Here is a 12420-nt window from a genome sequence, read left to right as displayed (position 1 = left end):
TCAGTCAGTCATAACAGTGCAACGACACATCAGGACGAAGTTCAACAAAGATCCACCAACTGCTAACTCCATTCGGCGATTGTATGTGCAGTTTAAAGCTTCTGGACGCTTCTGTAAGGGGAAATCAACGGGTCGGCCTGCAGTGAGCGAAGAAACGGTTGAACACGTGTATCTGGACATGCTGGAAAATTGGCTCTTGCCACAACTGGAGACCGACAGCGCCGACTTCATCTTTCAACAGGATGGTGCTCCACCGCACTTCCATCATGATATTCCGCATTTCTTAAACAGGACATTGGAAAACCGATGGATCGGTCGTGGTGGAGATCATGATCAGCAATTCATGCCATGGCCTCCACGCTCTTCCGACTTAACCCCATGTGATTTCTTTCTGTGGGGTTATGTGAAAGATTCAGTGTTTAAACCTCCTCTACCAAGAAACGTGCCAGAACTGCGAGCTCGCATCAACGATGCTTTCGAACTCATTGATGAGGACATGCTGCGTCGAGTGTGGGAGGAACTTGATTATCGGCTTGATGTCTGCCGAATCACTAAAGGTGCACATATCGAACATTTGTGAATGCCTAAAAAAACTTTTTGAGTTTTTGTATGTGTGTGCAAAGCATTGTGAAAATATCTCAAATAATAAAGTTATTGTAGAGCTGTGAAATCGCTTCAATCATTTGTAATAACCCTGTATATGTAAAGCAAACCTGATTTACATCCTCGTAGTGGCGCTACTATGGCCACACTTACGAGACTGGGGCGAAATCTGAACAGATATCATCTTTCATATGTACAGACACGCCTACCAACTTTCGTTTACATCGCGCAACTCCTCCTTGGAGCTACGTTTTTTTCCGTCGGTGTATTAAGTTCGTTCTTAATTAACTGTTTCACTGAGGAATTCTTATCACAGTTTTTCCTTTAGACTTACAGTTGCACTCTAAATTGATAGAGATAAGTATGTGAATATGAAAATGCAACTAAAATAACTTCATACGGGGAACTGCATTGGACACCTCGAGCATTCCCCTGCGCTATTTTGGCAGCGCTATCATACCGTACTGTATGAAGATACTTATCTTACATGTGTTTACAGTGTTCCCAAACTGTCATTCCCTGACGTCCATTCTAGCAAAAATAAGCACGGGACGATATTTTGTTGCAGACTTATTTCTAAATCATTAGTCTGCAAGGAATCGCGTCGTAAATTGCGAGTGCGCTATGTATGTCAAAGCATGCTAGGTATATATCTAATGAACAGTAAATGAATCAATATCATATTCGTCTCCTTTGGTTGATGACCTAGCAGCTACGCCGGACACTCCCTGTAGACGCCTCAAGAGATCGCTATCAAAATCAGGCCTCAAATCGCTTACGAGAAAGCACAGTACAGTGACACCAAACACGCAGTCCTCGTACGAGATATCGCAGCTTCACACAGGTAAAACACTTCCAGTGTTTTGGTGAAATTATCAAGGACACTGACGGTCACATAGTAGACAGTAAAAACAGTGAAGATAAAAAGCATAAAACCTATACAAACAGCGGGCATGCATATATCGAAAAACCATTTGCCCAAAAACTTGGACATAGCAAGGCAATTGTTCTACTACAAGCACTCACCACGCATCGCAGTTACCCTTGAAAAATTGAAACGACAGGTATTGAGGAGGAAGATATATTTGGACTGTCCCGTATCCTTGTAAGAGACAGTACTAGATAATAATCTCATAAGCACACACTGAGGTGACAAAAGTCGTGGTATTCCTCCTAATATCGGGCCAAACCTACTTCTGGCCGGCGTTGTGCAGCATATCAACATGGCATGGACTCAACAAGTCGATGGAAGTCCCCTGCAGAAATATTGAGCCATGCTGCCTCTATAGCCGTCCATAATTGAGAACGAGCCTGGTGATCTTGGTGGCCAAATCATTCGCCGAACTGACCGGACTGCAAACCATTCTCAACAATTGCGGCCTGGTGAAATGGCACATTGTCATGGGAACATGAAGTCCAGGAATGGCTGCAAATGGTCTCCAAGTAGCAGAACATAACCGTTTCCAGTCAACGATCAATTCAATTGGACCACAGGACCCAATCCATCTCATGTAAACACAGCCCACACAATTACGGAGCCATAACCAGCTTGCACAGTGCCTTGTTGACAACTTGGGTCCATGGCTTCGTGGGGCCTGCGCCACTCACGAACCCTATCACCAGCTCTTACCAACTGACATCGGGACTGATCTAATCAGACCACTGTCTTTCAGTCCTCCAGGGTCCAACCGCTATGATCACGAATCTAGGACAGGCGCTGCAGGTGATGCCGTGCTATTATCAAAGGCAATCGCTTCGGTCGTCTGCTGCCATAGCCCATTAACGCCAAATTTCGCAGCGCTGTCTTAACGGATTCGTTCGTTGCGTGTGAATTAGTACTGACAACTGCGCGCAAATGCCGCTGATCTCCGTCGTTGTGTGAAGGCCGTCGGCCACAACGTTCGTGGTGAGAGGTAATGCTTGAACTTTCATATTCTCGGCACACCCTTGACACTTTGGATCTCGAAATATTGAATTCCCTAACGATTTCCGAAATGGAATGTCCAGTGCGTTTAGCTCCAACTACCATTTCGCGTGCCGGCCGGTGTGGCCGTGCGGTTAAAGGCGCTTCAGTCTGGAACCGCGTGACCGCCCCGGTCGCAGGTTCGAATCCTGCCTCGGGCATGGATGTGTGTGATGTCCTTAGGTTAGTTAGGTTTAAGTAGTTCTAAGTTCTAGGGGACTGATGACCACAGAAGTTAAGTCCCGCCTCGCTCAGGACGACCAAAGGCTAATACTGCAGTGGATGACCGCTACCTACGGATTATGGCTCGGAGGAACCCTGACAGCAACGCCACCATGTTTAATAACGCTATTCTTACAGCCACAGAGCGTCGTTTTACGACTCAAACTGTGCGCAATAGGCTGCATGATGCGCAACTTCAGTCCCGACGTGCATGGTGAGGTCAGTCTTTGCAACCACGACCCCATGCAGCGCGGTACAGATGGGCCCAACAACATGCCAAATGGATCACTCAGGAATGCGTCACGTTCTCTTCACCAATGAGTGTCGCATATGCCTTCAACCAGACAATCGTCAGAGACGTGTTTGGAGGTAACCCGGTCAGGCTGTGCGCCTTAGACACACTGCAGCAAGGTGGAGGTTCCGTGCCGTTTTGGGCTGGCATTATGTGAGGCCAACGTAAGCCGCTGGTGGTCATGGAACTGCTGTAGGGTACGTGAATGCCATCCTAAAAAGGCATATTGGCGAGGAATTTGTCTTCATGGACTAGAATTCGCGACCCCATCGTGCACATCTCGTGAATGACTTCCTTCAGGATAACGACATCGCTCGACTAGAGTGGCAAGAATGTTCTCCAGACATGAACCCTATCGGACATGCCTGGGATAGATTGAAAAGGGCTGTTTATGGACGATGTGACCCACCAACCACTCTGAGGGGTCTATGCCGAATCGCCGTTGAGGCGTGGGACAATCTGGACCAACTGTGCCTCGGTGAACTTGTGGATAGTATGCCGCAACGTATACAGGCATGTATCAAAGCAAGAGGACGTGATACTAGGTATTAGAGGTAACGGCGTGTACAGTAATCTGGACCATCACCTCTGAAGATCTCGCTGTGTGGTGGTACACCATGCAATGTGTGGTTTTCATGAGCAATAAAAAGGACAGAAATGATGTTTATATTGATCTCTATTTCAATTTTCTGTACAGGATCCGCAACCGAGGTGATGCAAAACTTTTTTGATGTGTACACTAAAAACTAAACTCCATCCGTACAGGCCATGAAGGCGCAAAGGTAGTGACCGGCCGCCGTGTTATCCTTAGCCCACAGGCGTCACTGAATGTGGATATGGAGGGGCATGTGGTCAGCACATCGCTCTCACGGCCATATATCAGTTTACGAGACCGGAGCAGCTACTTCTGAGTCAAGTAGCTCCTCAGTTTGCCTCACAAGATTATATATATATATATGCGAATCAGGTTTACTTTCAATACATCCTGTAACGGTCGTGAGCGTTAGTTACCTTTGAGACTGGACGTGGCGAATTGATTTAAGTCAAGAGTGTCTCTAAGGCGACAAAGACTCCATTATCAGCGCGTCACTCAGACAGAATGAGGTCCTGTAATAGGGCTACGAGTAGCTGGACATTCCTTCTGTGATATTGCAGATACAGTTGGCAGAAAGGTAGCCGCTGTACGTGATTGCTGGCAGCGGTATCACGAGAATATACGGTCGCAGGAAGACCGCGCTCCGGATGGCAACGTGGCACTACCGAGGGGGACGACCATCGTTTTCGGAGTTCGGAGTATGGCTCTGGCGCATCGTACTGCATCTACAGTAGTTGGCACAACAGTGACACAACTAACTGTTACAAATCGGTTACTTCGAGGGCATCTCTGAGCCAGAAGCTACGTAGCGTGCCATCCGCTGACCGCAAACCACCGCCATTTGCCACTTCGTTGGTGTCAAGCGAGAGCTCGTTGGAGGGCAGGGTGGAGGTCTGTTGTATTTTCTGATGACAGCTGTTTCTGCCTCGGAACCATTGATGGCCACGTGTTGGATAGTAGGAGGCCAGTTGAGAGCCTGTCTGTGTGTTAGACGCACTGGACCTACACCTGGAGTTGTCTGCTCGGATACGTCTGTGTGTGGCAGCAGGAGCGCTCTCGTGGTTGCCTCGTGCACCCTAATTGCAAACTTTCACGTTAGTCTGGTGTTTCGACGTGTTGTGCTGCCATTCATGAACAGCATTCCAGGGTGGGTTTTCCAACAGTATAAAGCCCGTAATTTTCGAGAACTGCGTGACCTGAATGTAGATATATGGTGCCACATACCTCTGGAAACCTGCTAAGGACTTGTCGTGGAGTGGCCCTAATAAACTCAAAGGCTGTAAGAACTGTAAGCGATAATGTATTCCGAAAGATGATGGCGGTTACTCCCAGTCTTTCTGCGAACGGGTGCTAAATTTTATTTTGAATTCGCTCCTCAGGACACACAGTGCACACTACTCGATTTACCATAAAATCAGCAATGAGTTTGTATCTTTGCCTTATCCATATTTCTTGCCATCTCACATACGACGATGAATCGAAACTCACCAGTTTACAGATGTATTTCAGTGGTTCTGGTTTTATGTATCTACGCAAGAAAACTATGGTGCCTTATAACTCTTGCGGAGTAATAAATCTTGGCGCGTTATTTCATCTGTTTTTAAAATAAGATCACCGCTATCTTATTGTATATTTGCACGGATTTCTCTTCTCTTTCTCAGCAGAATTATGCTCTGCAACGTGCGCCCATGCTGGCCACAGAGTTAGTAAAGAGTTCTTGTGGTAGAGTGTCTGATTCCTCCACCAGCATGGTAGACTATTGCTGGATATTCGTCGGTGCATGTGGGCTTTCTGCAGTACGTCTCGCCAACGCATCCCATCGTTCTCGATGGAATTTAAGTCAGGGGAACGGGTAGGCCAGTCCATTCGCCAAATATCCTCTGTGCCAAGAGCTCCTCCACCTTCACTGTCCGATGCTGCTGTTCATCTTCGTCCTTAAAAATGACGGCGAGGCGGAATGCGTGGGGAACGTGAACAGCGTCACAATAACGTCGACCTGTGAATGCACTGTTTTCAAAGATTTGGAGGACAGTATACCCTTGCAACATTATGCTTTCCCACACCATAACACCTGGACCACCAAAACGATCACGTCCGACAATGTTCGTGGATGCATTACATGTTCCCGCGTCTCCCAAATGAAGGTATATAACGCACCCAGGAACACTGCAGAATATGATCGTTTTCGTGGTCATGTCATTGGGTGGACAGGCATAATGTTGCGTGGCCATCTTGACATCTGTATCTTTAAACCCAGTACACTAACCGGTCAGCGGTATTGTGACAGTGTATTCTTCTACAGGTGCGTCTTTTCAGTGATGCAATCGGTCCCAACTTCATTTTTATGTATGAACATGAGCGATAGTATCGAACCGCGTAGGTGGAGTTCTTGGACCGAGTGGATATTCCGCGAATTGGCTGCCCCGCACCTTTCCCCGACTTAAAGTCCATGGAGCACGAGTGGTATGCGTTGCGGAGACACATTGCAGTACGTCCACATGCACCGAAGACCATCCAGCACTTCTCAGCTGCGCCGGGCGGAGTGGCCGAGCGGTTCTAGGCGCTACACTCTAGAACCGCGCGACCGCTACGGTCGTAGGTTCGAATCCTGTTTCGGGCATGGATGTGTGTGATGTCCTTAGGTTACTTAGGTTTAAGTAGTTCTAAGTTCTAGGGGACTGATGACCCCAGAACTTAAGTCCTATAGTGCTCAGAGCCATTTGAATCAGAGCCATTTGAACCATTTGAACTTGTCAGCTGCGCTGGTGGAGTACTGCAACCCTTTACCATAAACAAACTTGTGGCCAGTATGGTAACACGTCCCAGAGCATCCAGTGCCATCCATGATGATCAGACACCCTATTAACAGCCGCGCGGGATTAGCCGAGCGGTCTTAGGCACTGCAGTCCGCCCGCATCTCGTGGTCGTGCGGTAGCGTTCTCGCTTCCCACGCCCGGGTTCCCGGGTTCGATTCCCGGCGGGGTCAGGGATTTTCTCTGCCTCGTGATGGCTGGGTGTTGTGTGCTGTCCTTAGGTTAGTTAGGTTTAAGTAGTTCTAAGTTCTAGGGGACTTATGACCACAGCAGTTGAGTCCCATAGTGCTCAGAGCCATTTGAACCATTTTGAACCACTGCAGTCCTGGACTGTGCGGCTGGTCCCGGCGGAGGTTCGAGTCCTCCCTTGGGCATGTGTATGGGTTTGTCCTTAGGATAATTTAGGTTAAGTAGTGTGTAAGCTTAGGCACTGATGACCTTAGCAGTTAAGCCCCATAAGATTTCACACACATTTTTTTGAACACCCTATTAAGAACCATATTTGCAGTGTGCAGGGGACCATCATAAATCGCGGTGACTTCATGGTAATTATTGTCTTTCAATAAAAGTACCATTTCTGTTCGTCTCATTGCGTATTCCCCGCAATTTGTGTGTGTGTGTGAATTCCTAAGGGACCGAACTGCTGAGGTCATCGGTCCCTAGACTTACACACTACTTAAACTAACTTATGCTAAGAACAACACATACACACAGCCATACCCGAGAGCGGACTCGAACCTACAGCGGGAGAGGCCGCGCATTCCGTGACATGGCGCCTCAAACCGCGCGGCCACTTCGCGCGGCTTTCCCGCAATTACCTTCTGTACTACACTGTCTTTCTATGTACGGCACAAGTTTCATCCAGCTATTTTACTTGGTAATGAGTTATTATACGAAAGCTACTTTCATCCTTCAGTTTTTCACACTTGTGTACTATCCGCCCCTGGTAGCTGAGTGGTCAGCGCGAGGGAATGTCTTACCTAACGGCCCGGGTTCGATTCCCGGCTGGGTCGGAGCTTTTCTCCGCTCGGGGACTGGGTGTTGTGTTGTCCTCATATCATTAATTCATCCTCATCGACACGAAAGTCGGCGTAGTGGCGTCACCTCGAGACTTGCACCAGGCGAACGGTCTAACCGACGGGAGGGCCTAGCCACACGGCATTTCCATTTACTTGTGCACTTACGAACTACGTAGCAGGAGGAGCAGCGCAACAACCCCAAAGGCTCAAAATGTTCCGTTGCGATGTATGAATGAATTTAGGAGGGCAGGGCGCTCCCAAAAACAAAGGCAGGTGCGTCACGGCCGTGGTTGCCGACGCACACGTCCTTGGGCCGCGCCCAGTAGCCATAAACGCGTCGTTACAACTGGGCGCGACGCCGTAGCGTTGCATAAAGCCCAGTGTCCTCCTACACTCGTGGCAAACTGCGTCTCACCGTTATGTCTGGGGAAAACGCTGTGGCGGCCCAAAGCCGAAATACGGGACTTTAAATATTCGAAGCGCTAGAGAAAAATAAATCGCAGCCCCAAGAAGAGGTAGTGCGACATAAACGAAAGTTGGTAGGTGTGTTCCTACATCTGATATATTACGTCCATTCAGATTTTCCTCCAGTCACATGAGAGTGGCACCGGTGGTCACGAGAACGTACGGGCGCCAGAAAACCGGGCTGCGGACGGCCATGTGGGACTGCCGAAGCGGAAGACCATCGTGTTCGCCATATAGCTGTGGCGCATCGTTCTGCATATGCAGCAGCAATTTAAACAACAATTGGCACCACAGTGACACCACGAAGTGTTACGAATGGGTTACTGCGAGCCAGACGCCCTGTAGTGTCAAGAGAGAGCTCACTGGAGGGCGGGGTGGAGGTCTTTTGTGTTTTCTGATGAGAGCTGGTTCTGCTTCGGGGCCAGCGATAGCCGTACGTCGGTTAGGAGGAGGCCAGGTGGGAGCCTGCAACCAACCAGTACCTACCCGTGGAGTTATGGTCTGGGGTTGGATTTCGTATAACAGCAGGAGTACTCTAGTGGGTATCTCACGCACCCTGACTGCAAATTGTGTATGTCAATCTGGTGATTCGACCGGAGTTCTGCCATTCGTGAACAGCATTCCAGGGGGCGTTTTCCAACAGTATAAAGCTCGCCCACATATCGCTGTTGTAACCCAACCTGCTCTACGAAGTGTTAATATGTTGTCTTAGCCTGCTCGATAACCAGATATGTCTCCAGTCAGCACAATCCCAGCGTCATCCATTAACAGCCGTATTGCCCGCCAAGTGCAACAGCCGTGGGACTGCATCCCACAAACTGATATTCGACACTTGTCCAACACGATGCATACACATTTTCATGCTAGCGTTCAACATTCTGGCGGTTACAACCGGTTATTAATGTACCATCATTTCACATTTCCAATAGCCTATCTCGCCTTTACATTATCTGTGATCTTGCCATGTTAATTACTTAAATATGTTACCTAGACAAATGTATTCCCGTCATTCCATTACTCTACATTAATTATATTTTGGCACTGCGATTTTTTTCCATCATTGTTTTAACACATATTTTCATAAATCATCTTAGCCTTATTTTCAGCATAATCTGAGCTCTAGTCACATAGTTTGTTTATTATCTCCCTTTCCTAGCGTGTATTCCGTCGTATAGGGTCCGATGTTTTCATAATTTGCAAAATATATTTTATGTATGTGACCGGGTGCTCGTCCTGGTGGCACAGTCATATTTAACATAAGGTAGGAAAGTTTGGTAAGGCAGTAGCCAGAGCTGAGAGTACCGCCGATTGGTTTTTGAGATAAAATCGGAGCAGTCGACTGCAAAATTTGAAAGGATAAACTTTGAGCAATCTAAAATGTCGAAAGTATGGATCGTGCACAGCGTATAAAAAACCACAACAGCAAGCAGAGAGAAAAAGTGAGAACAATACAGTAACCGTGTGCGAAAGTAACGTCGGCAACAGAAAAGCTTCCGAAACTTCAGTACAACTGGATGAGGAAGACGCACATACTATGCTCCTAGCAAAGGGTCTCGCCAACTGACGCGAAGTCCACGTCACAAACATTGCAGATGCCAAACGAAACAACTCTGGATTGTCAACGCTGGTGCATACACTTCTACATCGATGTCACAGTTCGGCAAGGATACCAAAGAAAGTGACGTGCAGCATCTGTGTGTGACTCGGGTAAACTTTGTTCCGTGTGTTACCGTATTTTAACTGCTTGTGTATCGTATTTTCTTAGGCGGAGATAGAGTTCAGCCCAGCGTTTATCTAAACGAGCGTAGAAAGCCGCCTACAAACCACAATCGGGCTGGCCAGTGTACCAGGCCAACGGTCCTTAATCTGCCGGGTGAATTCGATCCCATTCTGCCTCATTTTCCTCCCTCCTAAGCTAATGCACTGTTCTTTAAGATTATAAGCAAGTTATCGAATCCTGAATATTTAGTCTGCAACAGACTCACATAGCACTATTCCCATTCTACTAAAATATATGACTTTCTTCTTCTATTGACTTTGGCTGTCGATCAACCGCGTGAAACTTGAAGCTGTCTCAACAATATCTGCTTCGTTCTTCCTCTGCTACTCACACGATATCTATACTACCATATAAAGACTTAAGCTTGTTACCTAAAAGCTCGAAGAGTAGTTGACCGATTTACTTTACATTTGTCCACGATATTCTAATGAATATTTGCAGGGATGTAGGCTACATTTTTTATACAGATAATGTATAAACATGTATTTCATATATTAAGCGGAAACGTTGTTTTCAAAAATCTCGAAAAGTGATTGATCGATTTACTTCAAACTTTTACACGACATTCTAATGAATAATTCGACGAATATTTATATATAGGGGAAACGTTATTATGAAAAATCTCGACAACTCCAGAATGAGATCTTCACTCTGCAGCGGAGTGTGCGCTGATATGATACTTCCTGGCAGAAATGAAACTGTGAGGACGGGTCGTGAGTCGTGCTTGGGTAGCTCAGCGTGTTCGGTCGGAGGGTTAGCTGCGCTCTGAAACAAGAAGACTGCGTGGTTGGATCAACAATGAACTTGAACGGATGTCATGGGACGTCCGCCCCGAAGAAAAGCAACGAACAAAATGAGACAAGATTCTTCAAAAGAAAAAGTCGGTAGAGCACTTGCACGGGAAAGGCAAAGGTCCCGAGTTAATCTGTCAGAAGTTTTCATCTCGTCAGCTTCTCGACTGATTTACTTCAGATTTTTACACAATACTCTAATGAACATGCGGACAGACATAGCCTGTATAATTTTTAATGTATTAAATATAAATATATATTTAATAGAAAGGGAAATTGTTGTTATCAAAAATCTCTAAAAGTTCGTGACTGACTTACTACAAATTTTTACACGATACCCTAATGACTATTCGGACGGACTTAGGCTATATTTTTTTTTTAGCGACAAGATACAGGTTTTCTCTTAAACTGACTGCTAGAAAGAAAATTCTCCGCTGCCCTAAGAAAATGTGCGGTTTCGATTTCTCTCTCGGAGTTAGTTTCAACTGCGACAGGAGGGCACGTAAACCGTTAGACAAATTGTTACTCCTACCTACACTGCGCAACACAGTTAAAGGATCACTTTTTGAAACCCCATAATTGTCTCCCATCGCGACGCGTAAGTTTAAAATTTCGCTCAAAGGTGCCTACAGCCTTCCTCTGTAATCGTGCAAAAGCATGGCGCCCAGCGATGTGACACTCGTGCGCGTCGACGCTTCAAACAGCTATGTGTCGATACGTGCGATAAAAAACAGAGTACAGAAGTTGAAGTGGCGTGTAAGGTGGATTAATAACGTCTCGTTTGCGCCAAATTTCACCGAAATTCTGACCAGCCCCCCCGTGGATCAGTCAATCGATGGGAAAGGAAACAGGAGGGCTGCAAATGCATAAGCAGCCTTTGCTGTTTCAGATAACGTTCAAATTTCCTAATGTGGTTTTGAATCGTGCCTAGTTGTTCCAACATGTGCACGAGAGCAAAAATTGCGATGACGTTCACTGAAATGTCGGGGGGGGGGGGGGGGGAGTAGGAGAGAGGAGGGGAGGGATCAGCAGTGTAAAAGGCTGTCAAGAACGTTGTCCTGTTGCTCATCGCAATGTGAACTGAACTGTCGTTTGACTGGGAAATGTATGGGAATTAGCCTCCCCTCCCCCCTAGGAAATGGCTGGTTACATTGTCGCTGTTTATGTCACCCCCTGAGGCCTTTTCATGTCGATTCTGAGCAGCGGTGTCTCTGAAATGTTTTCCTCGGCCACCTATAAGAATGCCGCGCGATTTCACCTCAGGGCGTCGAGGTTCCGACTGCATCACAGAGGCGTCAAAAAAATTAAAAAAAGACAGGGTAAATGTGGGTAAAAAGTGGGTGTGACAACCTTCCTATAGTGGACAGATCCACGGAGGCGCTGGGCAGAATTGAGATGAAATTTGGCGCCAGTGTGACATCATTAACCCATCGTACACGTCACACGAACTTCTAAGCTCTGGCCTTGTTTTTCGCACGTGTCGCAACGTCGCTGTTTGGAACGTCACCGAGGCCAAGGGTGACGTCGCAGGGCGCCACACTTTTGCACAATTACAGAGACAGAGGGAGGTTGAAAGGACTTTTGAATTAAATTTCAAACTTATGCGTCGCAATGGGACACAATTACTGGTTTTCGAAAAGACGATCGTCTGTGTCGCGCAGCGTATATTTTTGTCCTTACACATGTTTTCAAACAAAAATTGTGTATACAACAATGTGTTGTAGTGTTCTCTTCCTCACACAGAAAACATGGAAGTTGTATTTATGGCTCATCGACTTCGAAAGTTAATACAGAATCGGATTCGTCGATAACTTTGTAATACCACCCATTCACAGATGAAAACTGTGCGAAATACTGTCATTTAAGCTACTATCCTC

The 12420-nt window shown here is 46.8% G+C and overlaps 1 protein-coding gene across 1 annotated transcript in view; it reads left to right on the top strand.

Annotated features, from left to right (window-relative positions):
• The window catches only part of LOC126183342 (uncharacterized), a 907422-nt gene that overhangs the window by 706774 nt on the left and 188228 nt on the right, over positions 1 to 12420 (top strand). The gene's annotated exons all lie outside the window — the stretch shown is intronic.

This window comes from Schistocerca cancellata, chromosome 4, assembly GCF_023864275.1.
Source record: "Schistocerca cancellata isolate TAMUIC-IGC-003103 chromosome 4, iqSchCanc2.1, whole genome shotgun sequence".
In the NCBI taxonomy this organism is placed as follows: domain Eukaryota; kingdom Metazoa; phylum Arthropoda; class Insecta; order Orthoptera; family Acrididae; genus Schistocerca; species Schistocerca cancellata.
This window is presented reverse-complemented; position numbering and strand designations above follow the sequence as displayed.